This window comes from Salvelinus fontinalis, chromosome 10, assembly GCF_029448725.1.
Source record: "Salvelinus fontinalis isolate EN_2023a chromosome 10, ASM2944872v1, whole genome shotgun sequence".
Lineage (NCBI taxonomy): Eukaryota > Metazoa > Chordata > Actinopteri > Salmoniformes > Salmonidae > Salvelinus > Salvelinus fontinalis.
This window is the reverse complement of record NC_074674.1, coordinates 37,190,703-37,217,532: the sequence shown is the minus strand read 5'-3', so window position 1 is coordinate 37,217,532 and position 26,830 is coordinate 37,190,703. Positions and strand designations below refer to the sequence as shown.

The 26,830-nt window shown below is 42.3% G+C and overlaps 1 long non-coding RNA gene across 1 annotated transcript in view; it reads right to left on the bottom strand.

The window, feature by feature from the left end:
- Nucleotides 1-9,100: 9,100 nt before the first annotated feature.
- LOC129864121 (uncharacterized) overlaps nucleotides 9,101-26,830 on the bottom strand; it is a 48,035-nt gene continuing 30,305 nt past the window's right edge. The window contains exons 4-5 of the long non-coding RNA XR_008761058.1: nucleotides 12,077-12,158; nucleotides 9,101-9,805 (exon numbers count right to left, since the gene is read on the bottom strand). This is a non-coding gene — a long non-coding RNA (uncharacterized LOC129864121). The remainder of the gene's footprint in view (nucleotides 9,806-12,076; nucleotides 12,159-26,830) is intronic.

Below are 26,830 nucleotides of genomic sequence, written 5' to 3'. Positions count from 1 at the left end.
TCTTCTTACTGGTGTCCTTTAGTAGCGGTTTCAATGCAGCAATTCGACCACGAAGGCCTGATTCACGCAGTCTCCTCTGAACAGTTGATGTTGAGATGTGTCTGTTACTTGAACTCTGTGAAGCATTTATTTGGGCTGCAATATCTGAAGCTGGTAACTCTAATGAACTTATCCTCTGCAGCAGAGGTAACTCTGGGTCTTCCTTTCCTGTGGCGGTCCTCATGAGAGCCAGTTTCATCATAGCGCTTGATGGTTTTTGCAAATGCATTTGAAGAAACTTTCAAAGGTCTTGACATTTTTCGACTTGACTGACTTTCATGTCTTAACCCTCATGTTGTGTTCGTTTCATGTTAATTAATTCTGTGTTCCCGGTCCAAAATGACCACCCCATTAGAGCTGATTATAAATCCATAATAATACATATATTATCACCTAATGTTGTTTTAGATCTCTTTATCAACTTAAGTTCTTGTGAACATTACACGTTTTGAACTTCTATTTGCTATTTATGGCCTATAGGTCTCATTGACCTGAGCTCATACAACTTGTTTTTGAGTAAGAAAAGAATAGTGTATGGATTATTTTGACTATAACAAATACTCAGATGAAACATATTGTGCTATTTATCAGACTACTTCGTGCCAAAGTTTAACAAGAAATATCTCCTCCTCACCAGTGTCATGATCAAGGATATGATCAAGAGCCTCACATTCAGTCTACCGTTTGGTTGTTGTGCTGCCACAGAATGAATTATGAGCAAAGCCTCAAAAAAGCTTTATATATACCAGAGCTGCGAGAAAAGTTTGTGAGAATGCCAACAGGTGTGGTTCCCATGTGGGAAAGATTCTATTGGGGAAAGGTTCCTGTGGGGGTTGCCATGGAAGCCAAGAAGGGGAGTGAGGTGTGTGTGTGTGTGTATGTGCGTGCGTGTGCTCAAACACACATGCATGTGGGGGTCTGGGAGAGGAAGTGTGTCCATCTGATGAGTGGGCATGTGCCTGAACTCAATTTTATACATTGTTGACCGGGAACACCACAGGTGTACAAAACATATTTTGTTGTTCAGATGCCCTGTGTGGATAAAGTCATGGAACCTTATGCCAATCAGATTAAATTAAGTACATTTTTCAGAGAGAAAACTTGTAAGGAGGGTTAACCTTTCTCCCCCAGGGGCTAGCAGAACCCCCCCAACATTCCGCTGAAAAGGCAAAGGCGGAAAATATTTTTTTGAAATATGTAACTTTCACACATTAACAAGTCCAATACAGCAAATGAAAGATAAACATCTTGTTAATCTACCCATCGTGTCCGATTTTTAAAATGTTTTACAGCGAAAACACAACATATATTTATGTTAGATCACCACCAAATCCAAAAAACACACAGCCATTTTTCCCAGCCAAAGATAGTCACACAAAAGCAGAAATAGAGATAAAATTAATCACTAACCTTTGATAATCTTCATCAGATGACACTCATAGGACATCATGTTACACAATACATTTATGTTTTGTTCGATAATGTGCATATTTATACCCACAAATCTCGGTTTACATTGGCGCCATGTTCAGAAATGCCTCCAAAATATCCGGAGTAATTACAGAGCCACGTCAAATAACAGAAATACTCATCATAAACTTTGATGAAAGATACATGTTTTACATATAATGAAAGATTTAATGCAACCGCTGTGTCAGATAAAAAAAAAAAAAAACTTTTGTAAAAAGCACACCATGCAATAATCTGAGATGGCGCTCAGATTTAACAACATTTCTCCGCCATGTTGGAATCAACAGAAATACGAAATGACATCATAAATATTCCCTTACCTTCGATTATCTTCATCAGAATGCAATGCCAGGAATCCTAGTTCCACAATAAATCGTTGTTTAGTTTGATAATGTCCATTACTTATGTCCAATTAGCAACTTTAGCTAGCATGTGTAGTTCACATGTCCAAACGCTGGCACCGGTCCAAGCGAACTCAGACGAAAACTTCAAAAAGTTATATTTGAGGTCGAATAAACTGGTCAAAATAAGTAGAGAATCAGTCTTCAGGATGTTGTTATCATATATATCCAATAACGTTCCAACCGGAGCATTTCTTCATGTCTGTATAAGTAATGGCACACATGGCCATTCCATGACTAGCGCGCATGACCAGGAACTAGTGTTCTGCCAGACCACTGACTCAAATAGCTCCCATCTGGCCCGACATCACACCAGAGGCTTCATTCCACGTTCTACTGACTGTTGACATCTAGTGGAAGGCGTAGGAAGTGCAAACAGATCCATATATTACAGGGAATTGAATAGGCGATGACTTTCACATCGACCCTTCTCAGAATTCTCACTTCCTGTTTGGAAGTTTGCCTGCCATATGAGTTGTTATACTCACAGACATAATTCAAACAGTTTTAGAAACTTCAGAGTGTTTTCTATCCAATATTAATAATAATATGCATATATTATCATCTGGGACAGAGTAGGAGGGAGTTCACTATGGGCACCAATTCATCCAAAAGTGAAAATGCTGCCCCCTATCCCAAACAGGATAACTTCTTATGGCTGCAAGCCCGACGTCGGTAAACTTATGACAACAGCCAGCTTAAGTGCAGGGCGCGAAATTCAAAATATATATTTTTTTAATATTTAACTTTCACACATTAACAAGTCCAATACAGCAAATGAAAGGTACACATCTTGTGAATCCAGCCAACATGTCCGATTTTTTAAATGTTTTACAGCGAAAACAGCACGTATATTTATGTTAGCTCACCACCAAATACAAAAAAAGGACAGATATGTTTCACAGCACAGGTAGCATGCACAAAGCCAACCTAACTAACCAAGAACCAACCAAACTAACCAACAAACAACTTCATCAGATGACAGTCTTATAACATGTTATACAATAAATCGATGTTTTGTTCAAAAAATGTGCATATTTCAGGTATAAATCATAGTTTACATTGCAGCTACAATCAGAAATTGCACCGAAAGCAGACAGAATAATTACAGACACCAACGTCAAATACCTAATTACTCATCATAAAACATTTCTGAAAAATACATAGTGTACAGCAAATGAAAGACAGGCATCTTGTGATTCCAGCCAATATTTCCGATTTATTGTAACGGCTGTCAATGTCGTTCTCCTCCTCAGACGAGGAGGAGCATGGATCGGACCAAGATGCGGAGTAGGAGGTATTCATGATTTTAATGGCAAACCAACAAACACTACAAATTAACAAAACAACAAACGTGACTAACCTGCAACAGTCCTGTGTGGCCCAAACGCTAACACAGGAAACAAACACCCACAAAACACCAGTGAAACCCTGGCTGCCTTAGTATGACTCTCAATCAGAGACAAACGATACACACCTGTCTCTAATTGAGAATCATACCAGGCCGAACACAAAACCCCACATAGAAATAGAAAACATAGACTGCCCACCCAACACTCACGCCCTGACCAATAAAGACATATAAAACAAGAGGGGGGCGGCAGCTCCGGGATAAGGGGCGGCAGCTCCGGGATAAGGGGCGGCAGCTCCGGGATAAGGGGGGGCAGCTCCGGGATAAGGGGGGGCAGCTCCGGACTGAGTGGCAGCTCCGGACTGAGTGGCAGCTCCGGACTGAGTGGCAGCTCCGGACTGAGTGGCAGCTCCGGACTGGAGGGCAGCTCATGACTGGAGGGCAGCTCATGACTGGAGGGCAGCTCATGACTGGAGGGCAGCTCATGACTGGAGGGCAGCTCATGACTGGCGGGCGTCTCTGGCAGCTCCTGACTGGCGGGCGTCTCTGGCAGCTCCTGACTGGCGGGCGTCTCTGGCAGCTCCTGACTGGCGGGCGTCTCTGGCAGCTCCTGACTGGCGGGCGTCTCTGGCAGCTCCTGACTGGCGGGCGTCTCTGGCAGCTCCTGACTGGCGGGCGTCACGTGCAGCTCCTGATTGGCGGGCGTCTCTGGCAGCTCCTGACTGACGGACGGCTCTAGCGGCTCCTGACTGACGGACGGCTCTACTGGCTCGGGACAGACAGGCGGCTCAAATGGCTCGTGGCAGACAGATGACTCAGATGGCGCTGGGCAGACGGATGGCTCAGACGGCGCTGGGCAGACGGATGGCTCAGATGGCGCTGGGCAGGCGGATGGCTCAGATGGCGCTGGGCAGGCGGATGGCTCAGATGGCGCTGGGCAGGCGGATGGCTCAGACGGCGCTGGGCAGACGGACGGCTCAGACGGCGCTGGGCAGACGGGCAGTTCAGGCGCCGCTGGGCAGACGGCAGACTCTGGCCGGCTGAGACGCACTATAGGCCTGATGCGTGGTGCCGGAACTGGAGGTACCGGGCTGAGGGCACGCACCTCAGGGCGAGTGCGGAGAGGAGGAACAGGGCTCTGGTGATGCACTGGAAGCCTGGTGCGTGGTGTAGGCACTGGTGGTACTGAGCTGGGGCGGGAAGGTGGCGCCGGATATACCGGACCGTGAAGGAGGACACGCGCTCTTGAGCACCGAGCCTCTCCAACCTTACCAGGTTGAATGGTCCTCGTAGCCCTGCCAGTTTGGCGAGGTGGAATAGCCCGCACTGGGCTATGCAGGCGAACCGGGGACACCACCTGTAAGGCTGGTGCCATGTACGCCGGCCCGAGGAGACGTACTGGAGGCCAGATACGTTGGGCCGGCTTCATGACATCCGGCTCGATGCCCAACCCTGCCCTCCCAGTGCGGCAAGGTGGAATAGCCCGCACTGGGCTAAGCACGCGTACTGGGGACACCATGCGCTTTACCGCATAACACGGTGTCTGACCAGTACGACGCCCTCTCACTCCACGGTAAGCCCGGGGAGTTGGCTCAGGTATCCAACCCGGCTTCGCCACACTCCCCTTTAGCCCCCCCCCAAAAATTTTTTGGGTGAGCCTCTCGGGTTTCCAGCCACTCTGCCTTGCCAGCGCCTCATAATGCCGCCTCTCCGCTTTCGCTGCCTCCAGCTCCGCTTTGGGGCGGCGACACTCCACTGGCTGTGCCCAGGGTCCTTTACCGTCTAGGATCTCCTCCCAAGTCCATTCCTCTTCTCTCCATTGCTTTGGTTCTTGCCGTCCTTCTCCAATCCGCTTGGTCCTGGTTTGGTGGGTGTTTCTGTAATGGCTGTCAATGTCGTTCTCCTCCTCAGACGAGGAGGAGCATGGATCGGACCAAGATGCGGAGAAGGAGGTATTCATGATTTTAATGGCAAACCAACAAACACTACAAATTAACAAAACAACAAACGTGACTAACCTGCAACAGTCCTGTGTGGCCCAAACGCTAACACAGGAAACAAACACCCACAAAACACCAGTGAAACCCTGGCTGCCTTAGTATGACTCTCAATCAGAGACAAACGATACACACCTGTCTCTAATTGAGAATCATACCAGGCCGAACACAAAACCCCACATAGAAATAGAAAACATAGACTGCCCACCCAACACTCACGCCCTGACCAATAAAGACATATAAAACAAGAGAAAACAGGTCAGGAACGTGACATTTATTAAGTGTTTTACAGCGAAAACACAATATAGCGTTATATTAGCTTACCACAATAGCCAGAAACACATGCCATTTCCCAGCAGTAAAAGTTAGCGATCGTAACAAACCAGTAAAAGATATATAATTTTTGACTAACCTTGATATTCTTTATCAGATGACAGTTCTATAACATCAGGTTATACATACACTTATGTTTTGTTCCAAAATGTGCATATTTGGAGCTGAAATCAGTGGTTATACATGTTGCTATCTTAGCTACTTTTTCCACAACGTCTAAACAGCAACGATATTTTTCTGACACTTTTTCTGACGCACATATTCTGACCAAATAGCTATTCATAAACATAACAAAAAAATACATGTTGTATAGGAAATGATAGATCCATTAGTTCTTAATGAAATCTCAGTGTTAGAATTCTAAAAAATAACTTCATTACGACATCCAGCTTCGGTATAGCTGAGTACCCCAAAGTTGGGCGCCGACGACTAGTTCACATGCACGACAGATATATGAAATAGCATCATAAAATGTTTCTTACTTTTGGTGATCTTCCATCAGAATGTTGGACAAGGTGCCCTTTGTCAAGAACAATCGTTGTTTGGATTTAGAACGTTCATTTTCCCTCTTGAATTAGCAAGCGCACTAGCCAAGTGGCTCGAAGCTCTCCATGTCAACAAACGGAAGAGAACGGAACACGGCAAAACTCCCGAAAAATGTTCAATAATCTGATGAAACTATATTGAAAAAACATACTTTACGATGATATGGTCACATGTATCAAATAAAATCAAAGCCGGAGATATTAGTCGCCTATAACGGCAGCTAAACAGAAGGCAAATCCAAGTACCCCTTCGCGCTCTCCAGAAAACAGGAAATGGGCGGACACGTCATACAAAGAGCTTGTATTCCACTTCAGACCAAGATAAACACTAAATTTCTCACCGCCTCTTGACATCCAGGGGAAGGTCTACGAAGTGCACGTATACTAATACGTATCATGACCATTTATAGGCAGGAAGTAGAACAGAGCCAGGACGTTTGTGCCAAAAGAGTTCTGTTTGACTCACAGATATAATTCAAACGGTTTTAGAAACTAGAGAGTGTTTTCTATCCAATAGTAATAATAATATGCATATTGTACGAGCAAGAATTGAGTACGAGGCCGTTTGAAATGGGCACCTTTTATCAGAGCTACTCAATACTGCCCCTGCAGCCATAAAAAGTTAAAGTAATGATGGACTGTCGTTTATCTTTGCTTATTTCAGCTGTTCTTGCCATAATATGGACTTGGTCTTTTACCAAATAGGGCTATCTTCTGTATACCATCCCTACCTTGTCACAAAACAACTGATTGGCTCAAACGCATTAAAAAGGAAAGAAATTCGACAAATTCACTTTTAAGAAGGCACACCTATTAATTGAAATGCATTCCTGGTGACTACCTCATGAAGCTGGTTGAGAGAATGCCAAGAGTGTGCAAAGTTGTCATCAAGGCAAAGGGTGGCTACTTTGAATCTCAAATATAAAATATATTTTGATTTGTTTAACACTTTTTTTGGTTACTACATGATTCCATATATGTTATTTCATAGTTTTGATGCCTTCACTATTATTCTACAATGTAGAAAGTAGTAAAAATAAAGAAAAACCTTTGAATGAGTAGGTGTGTCCAAACTTTTGACTGGTAATGTAGTTTACTTAATAAAAATAAATAAATTAATGTTAATTTCCCCCTCCCGTAAATCGGCTCACTCTCACGCCTCGCTCCAGTTGTAGCCAGTCACTAATCTACCTAAGATGCTAACTTATGTCAGTAGACTAAATGAGGAAGGCTTCAATAGAGGAATTTCAACATCTTGTTGCAGCCACTAACTTTAACATTAGAGAAATGGAAAGAGAGATGTTTTAGCTAAATTTGATGGAGTTGTCTTTGACAAAGCAGGAACCAAGGTCATTTTGCAGGGCTCTGGCAGTGTACCTCCTTGCCAAAGGCGGAGGTAGCGGTCCTGCTGCTGGGTTGTTGCCCTCCTACGGCCTCCTCCACGTCTCCTGATGTACTGGCCTGTCTCCTGGTAGCGCCTCCATGCTCTGGACACTACGCTGACAGACACAGCAAACCTTTTTGCCACAGCTCGCATTGATGTGCCATCCTGGATGAACTGCACTACCTGAGCCACTTGTGTGGGTTGTAGACTCCGTCTCATGCTACCACTAGAGTGAGAGCACCGCCAGCATTCAAAAGTGACCAAAACATCAGCCAGGAAGCATAGGAACTGAGAAGTGGTCTGTGGTCACCACCTGCAGAATCACTCCTTTTTTGGGGGTGTCTTGCTAATTGCCTATAATTTCCACCTTTTGTCTATTCCATTTGCACAACAGCATGTGAAATTTATTGTCAATCAGTGTTGCTTCCTAAGTGGACAGTTTGATTTCACAGAAGTGTGATTGACTTGGAGTTACATTGTGTTGTTTAAGTGTTCCCTTTATTTTTTTGAGCAGTGTACTAGGCAGTATCAGAGGAAAGCTCAAAAATTGTTAAAGACTCCAGTCTGATCCCCCCATTTGTTTTTACACTGCAGCTACTCGCTTTTTATTATCTATGCATAGTCACTTTACCCCTACCTATATGTACAAATTACCTCGACTAACCTGTACCCCCACACATTGACTTGGTACCGGTACCCCCTGTATATAGCTTCATTATTGATGCTTTTGGGTGAAGACGATCTTTGTATGCACCCTAAAACGTTTTGTGTAAATATTAGTTCAGAACAGTGGTTTTAATTGCTTCCACCACTTAATCATTAATCCCCAAGAAATTGCTGAAAATGACTGTTACACACAGGACTTTTACATGTCAATATTATAATGTAAATATTAGCTAGCTAACTATGAACCTCAGCTATCAAAATATCGACTTCCAGACAGTCTAAATGGCATCAATGAAGCCTATGGATTGAGTACACTATAATGTAACTATATTGTGCCAAGGATGCAAGTCGTATATACATGTAGTTATTACCAAGCATGAGTTCCCCACATTGTAGACTGTGCATTGAATATGTTCACTGATCATGTACTCTACCTTGGCATATAAAGGTGCTGTTCAGGTATGAACGTTTGCGAAACGTTCTTTTTCAGTCCTATCCAATACAAGGAGTAGCAAACTCCAGTCTTTGAATGATGCTGTGTCTGCGTGTATGTATTATAATTATACACTTCAACCATGTTTAACAATCTTGGTCCTGGGACATCAATGGTTATACATTGTAACTCTGAAATAGACTAGAACACATGATTTAATTAGTTAAAGGCTGATTTGAATTTCATATAACAGATCCAGAAATTAAAAAACAGTACACTACACTTCCTATGCATCATGTAAATACTCAAAAACAGGTTCATCTCACCATCCCATTTCCTTTATCTGTACTGATCTGAGGACGCAGGATAGGTGTAAGGATCTGGGTGTAGCTGGTGCAGAGGAGTCAGGCGCAGGACAGCAGAGATGAGTAACACAAGGAACTTTACTCAAAATTTCCAAATACATGAAGTAATTCCAAGCCCACAAACATCGGACCGAACTTACAATAAAACAATCACGCACAAAAACCATGGGAAAAACAGAGGGTTAAATAATGCCCATGTAATTGGGGAATTGAAACCAGGTGTGTAAAACAAAGACAAAACAAATGGAAAATGAAAAGTGGCTCGGCGATGGCTAGAAGGCCGTCGACGTCGACCACCAAACACTGCCCGAACAAGAAGAGGGACCGACTTTGGCGGAAGTCATGACAATAGTTGTGGTATTTCATCAAACGAGAGACTTAATTTCAACCAGTAGAGTGTGAACCAATTCCAGTAGAGAATGTGGAAAGCTTAATTGAAAGAAGTTCATCATGCAAGTGTTATAAATACATAATACATGCATTATAAATATTATAATTGTAATATTATATTATAAATACAAGTTCAATTTGTACTTCAATGCACATCTGGTGTGCATTATAAAAACAGAAAGGAAGAAGGTGGGGAGAGAGGTGTCAGAAAAAGTGTCAATGATAGAAAGGGAAAGAGATAAGAACAGAGGAGCAGGGAAGACAGCATATGATTAATTAATTACAGTGCTACTAAACATCATAATTACATAATAGTGTCTCTAGCATTGTCTCCTAACCAGCCTTGGGCTTCAGTTGGCCCAAGGGTTATCTTTTAGCAGGTGAGGTGGCAGGGACTGGGGGTTGGCATCCTCTCTCACATCAAAATATACCTGCAGATGAGAGACAGATGGAGAGAGATAGCATGATTAAGCCTTGTGTTTTTTTTTTTTATACAATTTTTACACTCAGTCATCAGGAGTTGAAATGCATAACTGACCTTGGATCATTAACTCTGGGACTACTACATCTCTATTTCAACGTAAGCATCTCTTTAATAATAATTCCTGTTGACCCGACCAATTGATCTTTCGGTCACAACCTGATCTGTTTCACCGGTCTTTGTGATTGTCTCCACCCCCCTCCAGGTGTCGCCTATATTCCCCATTATCCCATGTGTATTTATACCTTTGTTCTTTGTTTGTCTGTTGCCAGTTTGTCTTGTTTGTCAAGTCAACCAGTGATTTTGTTCTCAGCTCCTGCTTTTCCCAGTCTCTCTTTTTCTCGCCCTCCTGGTTTTGACCCTTGCCTGCCCTGACTCTGAGCCCGCCTGCCTGACCATTCTGCCTGCCCCTGACCCTGCCTGCCGACCTGTACCTTTGCCCACCTCAGGATTATTGACCTCTGCCTACCCTGAGCCTGCCTGTCGTCCGGTACCGTTGCCCCACCTCTGGTTTACTGACCCCTGCCTGCCTTGACCTGTCTATTGCCTGCCCCTGTTGGATTATTAAACCATTGTTAATTATTGGAATGGAGTCAAATGTGATTTCTAAATGTCTGATGTGTTTGATAATGTTCCATTTATTCCATTCCAGCCATTACGATGAGCCCATCCTCCTATAGCTCCTCTCACAAACCGCCAGTGGTGCACACACATATGCATGTGTAGCATGTGACAACAACAGGATCAAATCAAGGATAGCATCACAAATGAACACATACAGTGCTTTCCGAAAGTATTTAAACCCCTTGACTTTTTCCACATTTTGTCGCCTTACTCTAAAATGGGTTCAATTGTTTATTTCCCCTCATCAATCTACACACAAAACCCCATAATGACAAAGCAAAAACATGTTTTTTTGAATTTTTTTGCAAATGCATTAAAAATTCAATTAAATATCACATTTACATAAGTATTCAGACCCTTTACTCAGTACTTTGTTGAAGCACCTTTGGCAGGGATTACACCTTGAGTCTTCTTGGGTATGACTACAAGCTTGGCACACCTGTATTTGGGGAGTTTCTCCCATTCTCTCTGCAGATCCTCTCAAGCTCTGTCAGGTTGGATGGGGAGTGTCGCGGCACAGCTATTTTCAGGTCTTTCCAGACATGTTCGATCGGGTTCATGTCCGGATGTTCAGAGACTTGTCCCGAAGCCACTCCTGTGCTGGCTTGGATGTGTGCTTAGGGTCGTTGTCCTGTTGGAAGGTGAACCTTCTCCCCAGTCGGAGGTCCTGAGAGCTCTGGAACTGGTTTTCATCAAGGATCTCTCTGTACTTTGCTCATTTAATTTTCCCTCGATCCGACTCGTCTCCCAGTCCCTGGTGCCAGGTTTCCACGCTTGGCATTCAGGCCAAAGAGTTCAATCTTGGTTTCTCAGACCAGAGAATCTTGTTTCTCATGGTCTGAGAGTCCTTTAGCTGCCTTTTGGCAAACTCCAAGCGGGCTGTCCTGTGCCTTTTACTGAGGAGTGACTTCCATCTGACCATACTACCATAAAGGCCTGATTGGTGGAGTGCAGCAGAGATGGTTGTCCTTCTGTAAGGTTCTCCTATCTCCACAGAGGAACTCTAGAGCTCTGTCAGAGTGACCATCGGGTTCTTGGTCACCTCCCTGACCAAGGCCCTTCTCCCCCGATTGCTCAGTTTGGCCGGGTGGCCTGCTCTAGGAAGTTTTGGTGGTTCCAAACTTCTTCCATTTAAGAATCATGGAGGTCACTGTGTTCTTAAGGACTTTCAATGCTGCAGAAATGTTTTGATACTCTTCCCCAGACCTGTGCTTCAACACGATCCTGTCTCTGAGCTCTAAGGATAATTTCTTCAACCTCATGGCTTAATTTTTGGTCTGACAAGCACTGTCAACTGTGGGTCCTTATATAGACAGTGTGTGTGTGCCGTTCCAAATCATGTCCAATCAATTGAAGTTACCACAGGTGGACTCCAATCAAGTTGTAGAAACATCTCAAGATGATCAATGGAAACAGGATGCACCTGATATCAATTTCCAGCACCATTTTAGAATAAGGCTGTAACGTAACAAAATGTGGAAAATGTCAAGGGGTCTGAATACTTTCGGAATGCACTGTAAATACCACTTGAAGCTTGATGATGAGCTGATCATTTGAATCAGCTGTGTTGTGCTAAGGCTGAAACAAAAATGTGCACCCCTTTGAGGACCAGGACTGAGAACCACTGTGCTTCATTGGGACCTCTTCATCTCCGGACAGGCTTACACAGCTCTCTGTATCTGAGGACAGATAAACATCACAAGACACTGGCTTCATTAAGCTCAAATTAGACCGTCTGCATATGATGTTACTATTGTCTCCGTCCTCAGTTTTTCTTTCAAGCGACTGGAACTTCACAAATGTACCTGCTCTATCCAGAATAGCCTACTCTCTCTCTTTTTTGACAGTTGGAGCTGCTATCCTTTCACCCTCTTCCATGGCTGTTAGCTAGATATCTACAAATGAATTTGGAGTTTGTTTTTAATTTACAATTCTGAATACATCAAGATAGCTAGGTATACAGTATGTAAAGTTGGATAGATAGCTAGCTACATTAGCAGCTCATTTGAGTTAGCCTGCACTGTATTAAGTTGGCTAATAATGTTTTTTACATTTAAAAAATGTATTTACTTACTTCAATACGTTTTCCCACCCATGTGGATGATTGGAGACAGTGCAGCGAAATGTGCTTGTCACCAGAGTGGTTTAGAGTGTATTACTATTTACCTGAGTAAATTCATGAAATGGAGAATGGATTAAACTATTTACCCATTTAATAACCAGACCTTCATACAAACTTGCTATGCTGAATTTGTGACGCACAACCGTACTGCTGCTACAGTATATGCTGCCATATGCTTCCAGCACGCCCACATGCGAGCAAATCTGGGCAGCCGAAGCAAATTATCACGTGCTAGTTTATACAGGCTGTAACAACTTTGTCGTCAAGCCCAAATGTTTGTGTATTTAACTAAACCCGTGCCATCTGAGGTGATTAGTGAAATAAAAATAGATTGACTTATCCTGCTGTGGTCTCTGTCCTCATCCTCCAGACATTTAGGTAATTTGGCGTCATCTTTGCCGGCATCTTACCAGAATCCCCTCAGAAGCTTCCCAATGCAAATTGAAATAAATGTATACAAAATTACCCGATTTAGTCATTTTTAATATTACTATTATATATACAAATTATACCCATCCACAAAAAGTATTTTTTGATCACAGAAACAATGAGAAAATATGGAAAAATAAATAATGAAATGTTAATTATATAAAGCAGCACGTGTAGCCATCTGGCTCTCCACGGAATCGGCCTAAGCCCCAAGTAATACATTTGGGCCAGACAAATCACACTAGAATTGGCCCGAGCCCCAATTAACGAAAACATTTGGTCCAGATAACTCTCACTGGAATTGGCCTGAGCCCCAAGTAATACATTTGGGCCAGTTAACTCACACCGGAATCGGCCCGAGCTCAATCCCCGCATCCTAGCCATAAGTAATACTGCCAAAGGCGGCCCAGACTCGGGCCACATGACATCAGCCAAGTCTGATTCTCAGCCGAGTGCCCCGACTCTCAGCTGGAGTCGGCCCAGATCCACTGTGCTAGCTGAGGGGGAAAAATTAGCACAGGATGGGACTGGAATGATTTTTATCAGGAAGGGACAGGAAAGTTCCAGGGTTATAGAACTGTTGAGGGATCAGGACAGTACAGTAAATAAATTGACAGGACAATTTTCACTTTAGAGCATGAGAACGTATTCGGCAAAAGCCACAAATTACACTTGAATTAATTTCTGCAATTATGTAGGTTAATACCATGGGAGTCCTCCTACATTTCTGAACTTTACAGTCCTAAAAAGGTAGGCTATCTTTCCCTTTGAGCACATCAACAAGACCAACAACTAATGCTAGCCAGAGCAAGATGAGCTAAAATCTAATAAAGGAACATTAGATAAACCCTCTCAAACTTTTTCAGACAGTTGCCTGTCAAAATTGCACAGATAAACAATGGGGAAGACCCTGCTCATCCTTCTGCAGCTTGCCTGCCAATGCATGCATTGTACCAATTGCGTGTTTGTAAATTCATCCGTTATTCTGTGCTCTGGCACACTCAGACAATAGTGTTCTGAAATTCAGGTACATAGCTAGCCAGAGTGAATTTGCAAAGACAAGATATATGCTAACTGGATAACAGTCATTCAGCATAGCTAGCCAGATAGCAAAGTAATTCACATTTCTTGCTAGCTAACCAAATTACATGCGCATCTCTAGCTGTGTAACCACAAAAAAATTATATGAGGGGAAAAGTCAGTCACTCACCCACTCCTCCAATGAGATGATGTCCTCATAGCAGTTAGCTGGCTATCTAGCTAACATTAGGCTCCGTGATTTTAGCTTGCTACATAAATAGATATGCTTGCCTATTAGCCACGTTATGACTGACTTGTGATCATTGCCCTTGCTAGTTTGATTGTTTTGACATTCCCAGCATTAATTACATTTGTTTGTTTTTGTCCGGAATATTGAGTCATTGAAACTGAAACACTGCATCCTGAATGGAGGCAGCAAACAATGTACAAGGCCAGCTGTGATTTACAACCTGATAGCAATATTTTTGGGACTACCAAGAAATGTATTGGTGAATTATATTAATCATGCATTGAACTGCATCCAACTACTCTGCCAACAATGCCTTAGTGTATGTCATGGAATGTTGAGTCAAATATAACCTTTTTTAAAACCTCTTATGAAGTAGGTTTTGTAGCCAAACTGGGAATTTAATGTTTTTGACTGATATTATGATTCTCTGTTTGTTTCATATCTTCAAAGTAGTCAAAAGCTGTCAGTATAACTAGAACTAGATACAGGATAAACCTTGCACTCCTGACAGTCATACATCTGACCCTGAAGCAGACCGTAACCCTCTTCAATAACGAGGCAATGTGAGGTGTATTTCATGATATTATGATATAATCTTTGCAAGTTTATTCCTTATATAATCCACTCTATAGTTGTAGCTTTTCACAATTTATTGCATGATTAGAAAGAGTAATATCCCAGTATTCAAAAAATGTCCTCCCACTTGCTATTTTCGGCTTTCCCTACACCTACTTCTACCACTAGCGGGCGAGCAGAGTTTGCTGTTCAAGACATGATTTGCATCTTTGTCGGGTAGCCTCCACTCATAAGACCACTATAAGCACTTGGTAGGGTGCATCTACATCTCTGGTGTTTAGCCTTCACTCAGAGGACAGCTAATAAGCCCTTGGTAAGCCATCTAACCATGAGTTAATTTGAAAGACAATAGCAAGCAATTTCTCTCATCTCAAATTCGGCTTGCCCCTTTCCAGCTGACCAAAGCAGCCAGAGGCTGTAAGTGTTTTTGTTGTTTCTATAAATACCTTACATTGGTTGTGATATTAATTTGATTCGATTTATTTGCCATTTTAAAAACACAATACAACCATAAAAAGTGAAACACCTAATAATTTATGGTTTAGAAATGTCCCCCATTTTTGCCATTGATTGAATATACTATATTTTCAAGGCAATTCAAACGGTTCCTTTCTAACAATCAATGCCACTCCCTAAACCGCATCAACACTTGTGTTGATCATTTCGTACAGTAGGTGGCGGCATCTCTTAAACCCCACAGAAGAGGCCAAAAAGCCTTCAACAGGAAGTTATCTCTGTTACCTTCCTCAATTGAGTTTTCAAATCTGTCTTTAATACTTGATAATAGCCAGTAGCTTTTGGAAAATAAAATGTCACAGGCTTTTGGAACTAAAGAGCAGTTTATTTGTTTGTATTCATGAACACTTCACATTTTAATATACTGAACAATAATACACTAGAGGCACCCATTCAGTAGATATAGATAGATGGAGCACCCATTCCCTAGCCTAGATTTTGAATCATGCATGGAGAAACTAGAGTGGAATCATTTGCCGGACACAATAGACCTCGTTAGCTAGCTCCTAAATAAAATAGTTTGAACATTTTTCTAGTTTTCAGTTTTATCATCTCTTCATGCACCAGATTGGAATTCAAAGTTTGCTCAAGGAAGTAACGTTACTGCTTCTTTAATTTGCGTGTATTTTACTTGTGTATTGTTAATGTCAATGAAGACAATAACGCAATCTAGCCAGCTAGCCTAGTTAGTTAATGTTACTTGGTGAGCTTGCTAACGTTAGATGTCTTGCTAATGTTAGCTAGCTAGTTAGCTAGAAACAGGAACTTGGCCATTGCTAGCGAGTTAAATGATGGTAAATGCTGTTAGGTTGGCTAGTTTGCTTTCCGAATGTGTCTTTGCTAGCCAAGTTACTTAGCTAGCTAGCTAGCTAGCTTGCTAACATTAGATGTTATTTATTTCATCACCACTATGTCCATTTTGTTTGCAAGGTACATGACAATACAATTATATTGGACTGTATTTGGATTTGATTTGTTTTCAAAAGTGGACAGGACCATAACCAGGGTTTCTAGGCATACCTAGGCATTACTAATCAAGCTCCGCACAAACAGACGTCAATGGAGCACACAGATGATCGTGTTATCACATTTACATAATTTTTTACATATTGATTCTGTATTACAATCAGTGATGTAGTGGTAAAAAAAAGGTGGGTAATGGGTAAACTATAAACTCCAGTGGGCGATCGAGATAAGACAAACAACTACCCATATGCCTGTTTGTCTGAGGCTGATGCCATGCACGCACGCACACACACACACACACACACACACACAAACAGTTGGTCTTGCTTTTATAAGTTTGTATTGTCCTTGATGTCTTTTGGTTTATGTTGTTGCTTTGTTGTTGTTTTCCTTTGTTCTCTTTTTTCTTTGTATTGGTCGTTGGAACAACCGTGGTGTCCTCATATGTAGTGACGGCCCTGTTAGTGGGTCTAGGTGAACAGGATCTCTTTATCTGATATATTTTCCACAAACACATAATAATAATTTACAGTATTTTTCCACAAATATTTTTCCACAAACACAACAACAGTTTTTGCCGTCAAACAATTGCCTGCTTTCTGACCAAACTCGTCTTTTCTTTCTTTTATATGTGAACATCACATGAGGACATCACTACAATAAACAATTACTTAAAACACACTGTCTTAAATTAAATAAATAGTTTTTTATCAATGACTCGTTTTACTTTGTATAAGGCCTGTTGAGTAGCCTATACTAGCCTAAGTGACTCATAGCTTACAGAAATGCGTTGTCTATACTTTTTTAATAACATAGCCCAATAATTCTAAATCAAAACTACAGTTGTAGCAAAAAGCATGTAAAAGACAATGTTGCCTGCTGTAAAAGTACTTCCAAGGTTTGCAAAAATGACCAACATTACAAGTAGAGTGGAGCCAGGAATACTAAGAGTTCTTAACCTTGATTCCTATACCTGACTTTGTAATTCAAAGGCCTTGAAAGTCAAACTGTAAAAAACCAAGGCTCCTACCTTGCCTTGCACTCCAACTATTCAGACCACACGTCTACCTCACTTTTAGGATGGCTCCATCCCTCTGAGCCTAGTCTTGAAATAACAAATGAACTTTTATTGCAGTATAGAGCCCAAAACCTTGGAGCATTATACACTACTGTGAAACCTTGTATGGTTGTAATTTATAAAACAAATTTGACTTCAGGTCATTTTAGTGCCCTAATAATTATTTTATTTTCCTGTTTTTGTTGAATGATATCTCCCTCATAAATGTTCTACAGCCAACAGGCCTATCAAGGCTTGTTAGACTACTGTATGTTCTACTATGTTTTCACTAGAGCATCCCGCTCACCATCTTAAGATGTTCTTCTTCTTTTATTAGCTCTCTCCCTAACCCCAATTTCATTATCATTCAGAAAAGACAAGGAACCATTGTGTGTCTTTATCCAAGTAAAGGGCTTGCATCCAATTGAGAAGAAGACTCACATAGAAGTACCACTGTGTTAACACATTTAAGCTAGGTGGAAAAAGTCTCAGTAAGGAATGTAGTGAAGGTACTGTACAAGTATCTTAATTTGTATATACGGTTTTAGGAAATTACATTAACAGTTTGAGACACTTAACCGTTCAACCAAAATGTATGTGCCAATTGACAATGGAAATTCATATTGAAGTGTCTAAGCAGCAAAAAAAACATAATAAGAGTGTTCATGGCACTTGAAAAAATCTGCTACAAATTGAACAAGGAGTATATCTGCCTGTTTTTGAGTGTATTGTTTTATCAAGTAATTTCCTTTTTCTCTTCAAGCTAGGAATCTTAATGTGCATGGAGAGCCAAAACTATAATCTCAAATAGCAAGATGCTAAGTTCATTGCATTAGAAGAAACAGTTTTCTCTCTTGTAATTTTCCAATGCTGGGCTCCAGAAGCCAATTTATTTAGATAGTTTGATGTAATACAGCTCTTTATATTTTATTTAATACTTACTCTGTGTTTCTTTCAACAGGGCTCCACTTTTAAAAAGCGCTGCAGCAATTAAGTCCAATTCAGAGCACGATAAGGATGAACAGTTTGTTACATTTCCCTGGGAAGGAAATTCAACATCTATTTTCTACTGGGTTCTTTCAGAATCAACTTTCAATGACATATTTTCTGTCATGCAATTAATAAACCCATATAAATGACATGTCCATAATCATGTCTAATTGCACATTCCCGCTTAAATACTTCTTAATTTAAAGTGCATGTGAGTGACCTTGAATGTTCTCTAAAAACCTGACAATTCGTCCTCCATTAAATTGTCTTTTATTTCTCCAAAACACATTGCTTCTGTCCTAATAGGGATACGAAAGCATGGACATTTGAGCAATATAATTACATCTCGACAAATAATAAGAAACCTCAACCTTGACTCAGTGATAATCACCCAAGCCTAATCGATTTCCATTATATAAACTTTTGGCCATTCCAAGCTCCAGCAAATGTGTACTTATTCCAGCCCGTTTTCAATTAAACCATGGCCAAAAAGCTTTTCTTTAGATTACATAGCCACTTAGATTATTGCAAGGACAACCAATTTGAATGTTTTGTTGAGTTGAACACTTAGAGAAAAAAATTGTTTTATTATTCCTATTGCACTGCTTCCATATTGTGGAACAAATATATTCAATTTACGAATAAGTGCTATTTCAAGGCTACCGAAGCATAGCATTCATAACATACCATGTCAGAAAAACTGTGACACCGACCACAGGAAAATTCAAGGTTAATACCAGGTTAATAACTGAAAGTGCAAAGCAGATTGTGGAACAAGATTGTTAAATCAATATAATGTCTCAGTAATGAATGTTGTACATTCTAAAATGTTAGAAACATTTCCTCATAACCACCCACAACTAAATGGTAGACAGTTTGAGTGACAACAAAACAAAAAGGTAAAAAATGTCACATTTAAAAACTTGAATTTATTGCAAATGGGAACTTACAAAAGACCACCCCTGGCCGAAATCACACCAGAGCGAGAATGAAGTTCACATTCCTTCTAGTTTAGAGTGCTCTAACCTGCTTACAGTGGATTAGTCTTGGTTGGATGTTCTCATAGGTTTGCCACCCTCACTGAATGCCTTTAACAGAAGCACAGATGGCTCTATTTGAACATGTCCTCGAGCATGCGAAGCGTGGTGTGTTGCATCTGCATAGCCATGTGCCCATCTCCCAATCACTTGATAAACAATGGCAGCCTGGCAGCCTCTACCAGCGACGTTCATGGGCAGTGCCACAGCTACCCCCTAAACACACTAAATGCACAAATAACCTCCCCACCAGCACCTGGCTGGACAAAACAGGAGGGGAGAGAGGGGAAATTAGTGCATTTACATGGGGTTGAACACTGAGCCGGAATGCCACAGTGGAACAGGTATACATTCCTCCTTGTATTGTCGCAGGCTAATCAGTGAATGAGTTCTGCTTTTGTCACTTTTCAATTCCCTGCCATTGAAATGATGGCTAAATCCATGACGGCATTCAGGTTGCCAGCGCGGCCCATTCAGAATGAGAGCGCCTCAGAGACTGCAGTGATGTAGATAATCCACCTTGAATCCCGAGAGGTCTACAGGTGTACAGGGAAGGTAAGCCACACATGCTTCTGATGGCTTTATTCTGGAGCTGCAACAATTAAGGCCTTAGTTTGTTGCAAATGCCATAGCTATGTTATAAATAAGTGCACAGAGTTGCTGGCTTCCAAACCATTGTTGTTAGATATCATACTGTATTTACTGATTTTGCCTTGTAATATAGACTGTTTATTAATAAGATATGCTAGTGTAACTTGTGAGAGAGTAGGCTAAAACACAACAGTAAAAATCATACAGGTTAGAAACGTTACAGTAACAGCAGCTTTTTTGCATGACTATTTCCTGCTTATTGGAATCATACCTGACTCATCTTTTACTGCAGCTCACTGAACCATTAGTGAAACAATATCCACCTGAATCAAATAAATCCACGTTTCTATCAGCAGCATAATGCATTGATCAAATAGGAACCAATCATTTATTATCTTTGAATACTTGGAGCTCATCTTTGAAAACAGTGGCAATATTAACGATGTCTTAACTCCCTTGCGGCATACAATGGTGAGCAGTCTAACCAAACCACAGGTGCTTGATATGCAAAAAATGTTAGTAAATACTGTGCATGAGCTATAGGATCATACGGATTTGTATGAAAAAGTCCTGTGAAGACTGTCCAATTAGCTTCCCAAATCTTCAGAAGGCCTACCATTTGTTCATAATTAAGACAGTTAGGGCAACTTTCATCTCCAAACATGTTCTGTGCTTTGAATAAACAATGTGTATTGATCATATTTGATGATACAATATTCAACTAGAAGAAACACATACAGAACAAACTCTCATCCACTTGAAAGGCTTGCCATTTTTTGGGCCACTGTGTCTGGTCTGTCTATGAAAAGGAAAACAGTCATGTGTTATGCATGAATGTAGCTGTGTTTTCTCTTGATTCACACTTTTTCTTCTTGGAACAAAGGGAAAAGGTACAGAAGGTGCCAAACAGGAAACTATTTCTCTGGAATAAAAGAGAGTATATAAAGACTTAAGTGGACTGAAAATACATAAAACATGTGCATCCTTTCACTGGCCTGCCTGTCTGCCCTTAGCCATGCACCTGTGGTGTTAATATATATTATAAACTGGGTAGTTCGAGCCCTGAATGCTGACTGGCTGACAGCCATGGTATATCAGACCATTTACCATTGGTATGACAAAACATACATTTTTACTGCTATAATTAAGTTGGTAACCAGTTTATAATAGCAATAAGGCACCTCTGGGGTTTGTGAAATATGGCCAATATATCAAGGCTAAGAACAGCCCTTAGCGAAGGTATAATGGCCATATACCACACCTCCTCGGGTCTTATTATCTAAATATTTCTCTTCTCTTCTTCTCATCACATTGCATATACAGCACCTTCAGAAAGTATTTTAAAAAATCATCAGCAATCTACATACAATACCCCATAATGACAAAGTGAAAAAAGGTTTTTAAAAATGTTTGCACATTTATTAATAATAAAATAAATAAAAATTAAACTTGTCTGATGAAACCAAGATTGAACTCTTTGACCTGAATGGCAAGCGTCTGGAGGAAACCTGGCAGCATCCCTACGGTGAAGCATGGTGGTGGCACAATCATGCTGTGAGGATGTTATTCAGAGGCAGGGACTGTGAGACATGTCAGGACTGAGGCAAAGATGAACAGAGCAAAGAACAGAGAGATCCTTGATGAAAACCAGTTCCAGAGCACTCTGGACCTCAGACTGGGGCAAAGGTTCACCTTCCAACAGGACAACAACCCTAAGCATACAGCCAAGACAACACAAGAGTGGCTTCGGGACAAGTCTCTGAATGTCCTTGAGTGGCCCAGGCAGAGCCCGGACTTGAACCCGATCGAACATCTCTGGAGAGAAAATAGCTGTGCAGCAAAGCTCCCCATCCAATCTGACAAAGCTTGAGAGGCTCTGCAGAGATGAATGGAAGAAACTCCCCAAATACAGGTGTGCCTGCATGTAGCGTCAAACCCAAGAAGACTCAAAGTTGTAATCGCTGCCAAAGGTGCGTCAACAAAGTACTGAGTAAAGGGTCTGAATACTTAAGTAAATGTAATATTTCAGTTTTTTTTAATTTATAAATTAGCAAAAATAAATAAAATTATGCAGTTTTTGCCTTGTCATTTTGAGGTATTGTATGTAGATTGATGAGGGAAAGAACAATTCAATCAATTTTAGAATATGGCTGTCCCGTAACTGTCACGTTCTGACCTTAGTTCCTTTTTTATGTCTTTATTTTAGTTTGGTCAGGGCGTGAGTTGGGGTGGGCATTCTATTTAGTTTTTTCTATGTTTTGTTCTGTGTGTTATAATTCTATGTGTTTGGCCTAGTATGGTTCTGGATCAGAGGCAGGTGTCGATCGTTGTCTCTGCTTGAGAATCACACTTAGGTAGCCTGTTTTCCCACTATGGGTTGTGGGTAGTTGTTTTCCGTTTTAGTGTTTTCACCATTTGGGACTGTTTCGGTTTTCATTTTGATTCTCTTGTTCTTTTTGTATTTTGTATTCATTCTTTTTGTATTTTGTATTAAGGGGGAGGGTAGTGGTCTTCAACTGGCAGCTTCATTAAATAGTACTGCAAATCAAATCAAACTTTATTGGTCACATATACATGGTTAGCAGATGTTAATGCGAGTGTTGCGAAATGCTTGTGCATCTAGTACCGACCATGCAGTAATATCTAACAAGTAATCTAACAATTTCACAACAACTACCTTATACACACAAGTGTAAAGCAATGAATAAGAATATGTACATATAAATAGAGTACAGTATATACATATGAGATGAGTAATGTAGGATATGTAAACATTATATGAAGTTGCATTGTTTAAAGTGACTAGTTATACATTTATTACATCCGATTTTATATTATTAAGTGGTTCAAGACTTGAGTCAGTATGGTGGCAGCACCCACTCAGTGTTAGTGATGGCTGTTTAACAGTCTGATGGCCTTGAGATCTCACTGTAAAACAGCTTCTGAGATATTCCAGGTTCTTATGGTCCGTCCACACTAAGAATGGCTGTTCCGCCCCTTCTAACCAGTGCCTCCACTCCTCCAACTCCGTCTTGACAGAGAGTAATTCTCGATTTCCCACGTCATAGTTCCTCTCAGCGGGATTAAGGCGATGGGAAAGGAAGGCGCAGGGATGCAGCTTCTGGTCCTGGGCAGAACACTCGGAAAGGACGGCCCCCATTCCGATGTCCGAGGCATCGACCTCCCCCACGAACTGATGGAGCGGGTCCGGATGGATTAAGATGGGGGCTGTAGTGAATCGCTGATTGAGGTCTGAGAACTTCCGGTCAGCTGCTGAAGACCAGATGAACGAAACCTTGGGAGAGGTGAGTGCAGAGAGGGAGGAAGCAAGGGTGCTGTAACCCTGGACTAAATAACGGTAGAAATGTGCAAATACCAGGAAACATTGCAGCTGCACTCTGGAAGTGGGTTGAGGCCAATCCACCACCCCTCCCCTGTTCCCTGCAGCGATGCCGTATCCTACGAAGGAGCTGGTGTAGCGATGGAACGCACATTTCTCAGCCTTCACGAAAATCTGGTTCTCCAGGAGATGCTGAAGGACATGGAGTATGTGCTCGAGCTGACCGGAATAGATGAGGATGTCATCGAGGTAGACAAACACAAATCGGTGCAACATGTCTCGGGAGCACATCATTGACCAGGGCCTGGAACACTGCGGGAGGGGTGGTCAGTCCGAACGGCATTACCAGGTACTCGTAGTGCCCACTAGCCATGTTAAAGGCAGGCTTCCACTCATTTCCTTCCCATTTCCAAACCAGATGGTAGGCCGTTCCGAAGGTCCCACTTGGAGAAGATAATCGCCTCCTGTAGAGGCTTGAAAGCTGAGGAGATGAGTAGTAGCGGGTAATGGTTTTTAACCGTAATGGCATTGAGACCCCCGTAGTCGATACACGGATGCAGGGTCTTGTCCTTTTTCTCCACAAAGAAGAACCCTGCGCTGGCGGGGAGGAAGATGGACACATAATTCCTGAAGTGAGAGACTCCTCAATAAACCCTTCCATCGCTTTGGTCTCCGGACCCGACAGGGAATAAAGTCGCCCCCGAGGTGGTGTGGTGCTCAGGTGGAGGTCTAGCACAGTCGTAGGGCTGATGCAGCGGAAGAGATGTGGCTCGGCAGAGTTGAAAACCTCCTGTAAGTCCTAGTACTCCGTGGGAATGGAGGAGAGATCCAAGGTTTTTCCCAAGCCAGCAAGGAGACGTCCCGAGGGTAGGCCGCACCGACTTCAGACAATGAGCATGGCAAAATGGGCTCCAACCCCTGATGAACCCCGGAGCCCAGTCGATAAGGGGATTGGGCCTCTGGAGCCATGAAAATCCCACAACCATGGGTACATGAGGAAACTCTAGGAGCAGAAACTGTATGGATTCACTGATTGCCTGACACTCGCAGGTGGATAGAAACCGTACTGTGGTTGACTCTGCCAATAGAGCACCCATCCAGTGCTCTGACGTCCATCGGAATGGAAAGGGGTTGAGTGGAGATGCCCAGCTCCGACAGCAGAGTAGTGTCCATAAAACTCTTGTCAGCCCCAGAGTCAATGAGCACCCAGATGGATTTGGACTTGCCTCCCCACAACAGGGTAGCATAAAGAGGGTTACAAGTAGTAAGGGATTGGAAACTCCCCGTATGGCTCACCAATGTACTCGTACCTACTAATGAGCCTGGTCTTTTACTGGACAGGTAGATAGGAAATGTCCCGTAGCATCACAATACAGACAGCTCTTGGTGTTTAGTCTGTGTAAGCGCTCAGCAGGAAACAATCTAGCCCTGCACAGTTGCATGTGCTCCGAAGGAGGCGAGTCGGCAGCCCTCTGTTATTCCCGAGAGAACTCGGGTGACATCGGATTCACTTTGGGGATTTCCGGGATTCTTCTGAGGCGAGGTGGGAATCGAGGACGAGCGAGGGCGACATAGCCTTGACCATCGATCCAGGTGGTCAAGGCTATGAAGGAGTCGAGATCCATGGGCAGCTCCTCATCTTTAATCACCTCCGATAATCCGCGAAGGAACATGTCGTACAAGGCTTCCGGGCTCGAGGTACTCTCAGCCAGACAATGGGGAATCGAACACCTTACGTAGCTCTGCCACAAACTCCTCCAGACTGAGGCAAACGGCGGACAGTTTCTCCCACACTGCCATAGCCCAGGTGAGTGCCCTCCCAGGCATCAGTGTTATGAGGTACGTTATCTTCAAGCGGTCCAAGGGTAACGAAGAAGGCTGCAGCTCGAAGATGAGGGAGCACTGGGAGAGAAAGCCCCGACAGGTTCCAGAATCTCAGGCGTAGCGCTCCAGAGGAGGTAAGCGAGGCTCTCGGGACACCTGGGTAGGCTGGGAAGAAGCTGGTGGCTGGGTTGCTGAGAGTTTGGGGGATTACTGGTGTGGTTTGCTGCCGTGTATGGAATTGCTCCAGCAATGTATCGGACACATGATCATGGCATTCTGCAAGGGTTTGGAGTCACTCCATAAGGCAAAGCAGTAACTCCTCGTGTCTTCCAATGGTGTCTCCTTGCTGGGAGAGCTGGTTTGAGTCTGTTGGATCAGTCATGGCCAGTTCGTACTATCACGGCTCAGGCTAAGACCCAGATGCAGACACAGGAGGCAGATAGTACGAGTCTCAGAGTTCATTATAATTCAAGGAGTAGGCAAAAGGTAAGTCAACTCAGGCAAAGGGTCGTAATCCAAATCAGAGTAAGGCAGGTACAGGACGGAAGGCAATCGGTAGGTCAGGACAGGCAAAGAGTCAGGCAGGTACAGGACGGCGGGCAGGATCAGAGTCAGGACAGGCCGAAAGGCCAGAACTGGGAAGACTAAGAAAATCAAAAACTAGAGCACGGGAAACAAGGGAACAAGCTGGTAGGACTTGACGGGACAAGACAAACTGACAACAGAATCAGAAAACCCAGGTATAAATACACAGGGGATAATGATGGGAGAAGGGAGACACCTGGTGGGGGGTGGAGACAGGCACAAAGACAGGTGAAACAGATCAGGGTGTGCCAACATATTTATTTGAAAAGGTAAAATCTTGAAAGCTGAAAAGTCGTTTATAATTTGATTGTCACTATATATTATTTGTTTTATATTAAATATTTAACAAATATTTGTACTATTTATTTACTATTTACTCAAAAGTGAGTCCACCTCAGCACTGTATAACACTTTATTACCATAAAGGTGAGTTCCGGACCTTTCTAGAATTGTGCAGCATTACTAGTTATTGTTTATCTCATGAAAAATAATTATTTTTAGGTATGTCTATTTAGGAGGAAATCTATATTTTCCCATAACGTTCAAGAGTTAAGGGCCCTTCAAATATACAGAACGTTCAATTTACCATCATGTTGCATGGTATAGCCAAATCAATAATTACACTAAACAGGCCAAAGCCGTATCTTATCATATGGTCATTGTTATAGGTATAGTGGTTGTTGTTGTCTATTGAGCTAGTGTTTGAATAGAGAGTGTGTGGTTCATGAAAGGTTTATGATTTCCTGTGCTATGTGTCTGTTGGATTTGTCCAACAAAGCTAAATTAATCCCATGTCTACTCTCTCATGCCATTTATTACAGTAGCTACCGAAGAAAGGAGAGCAGGTTAACTCACAATATCTCAGCAGCACAGGATGATGACTGTGAATAATTTACATATCAAACAAACCCCAATGTGCCAATTTTGATAAGGATGTCTGTTTACTGCCTGTAGACATTGCAGCTCTACACTTTCACCCTTCTTTGAGCAGAAGTTTGGGATACCTAATATTTTATTATATTTTTGTCACTGAGGTCACGTGGGTCGT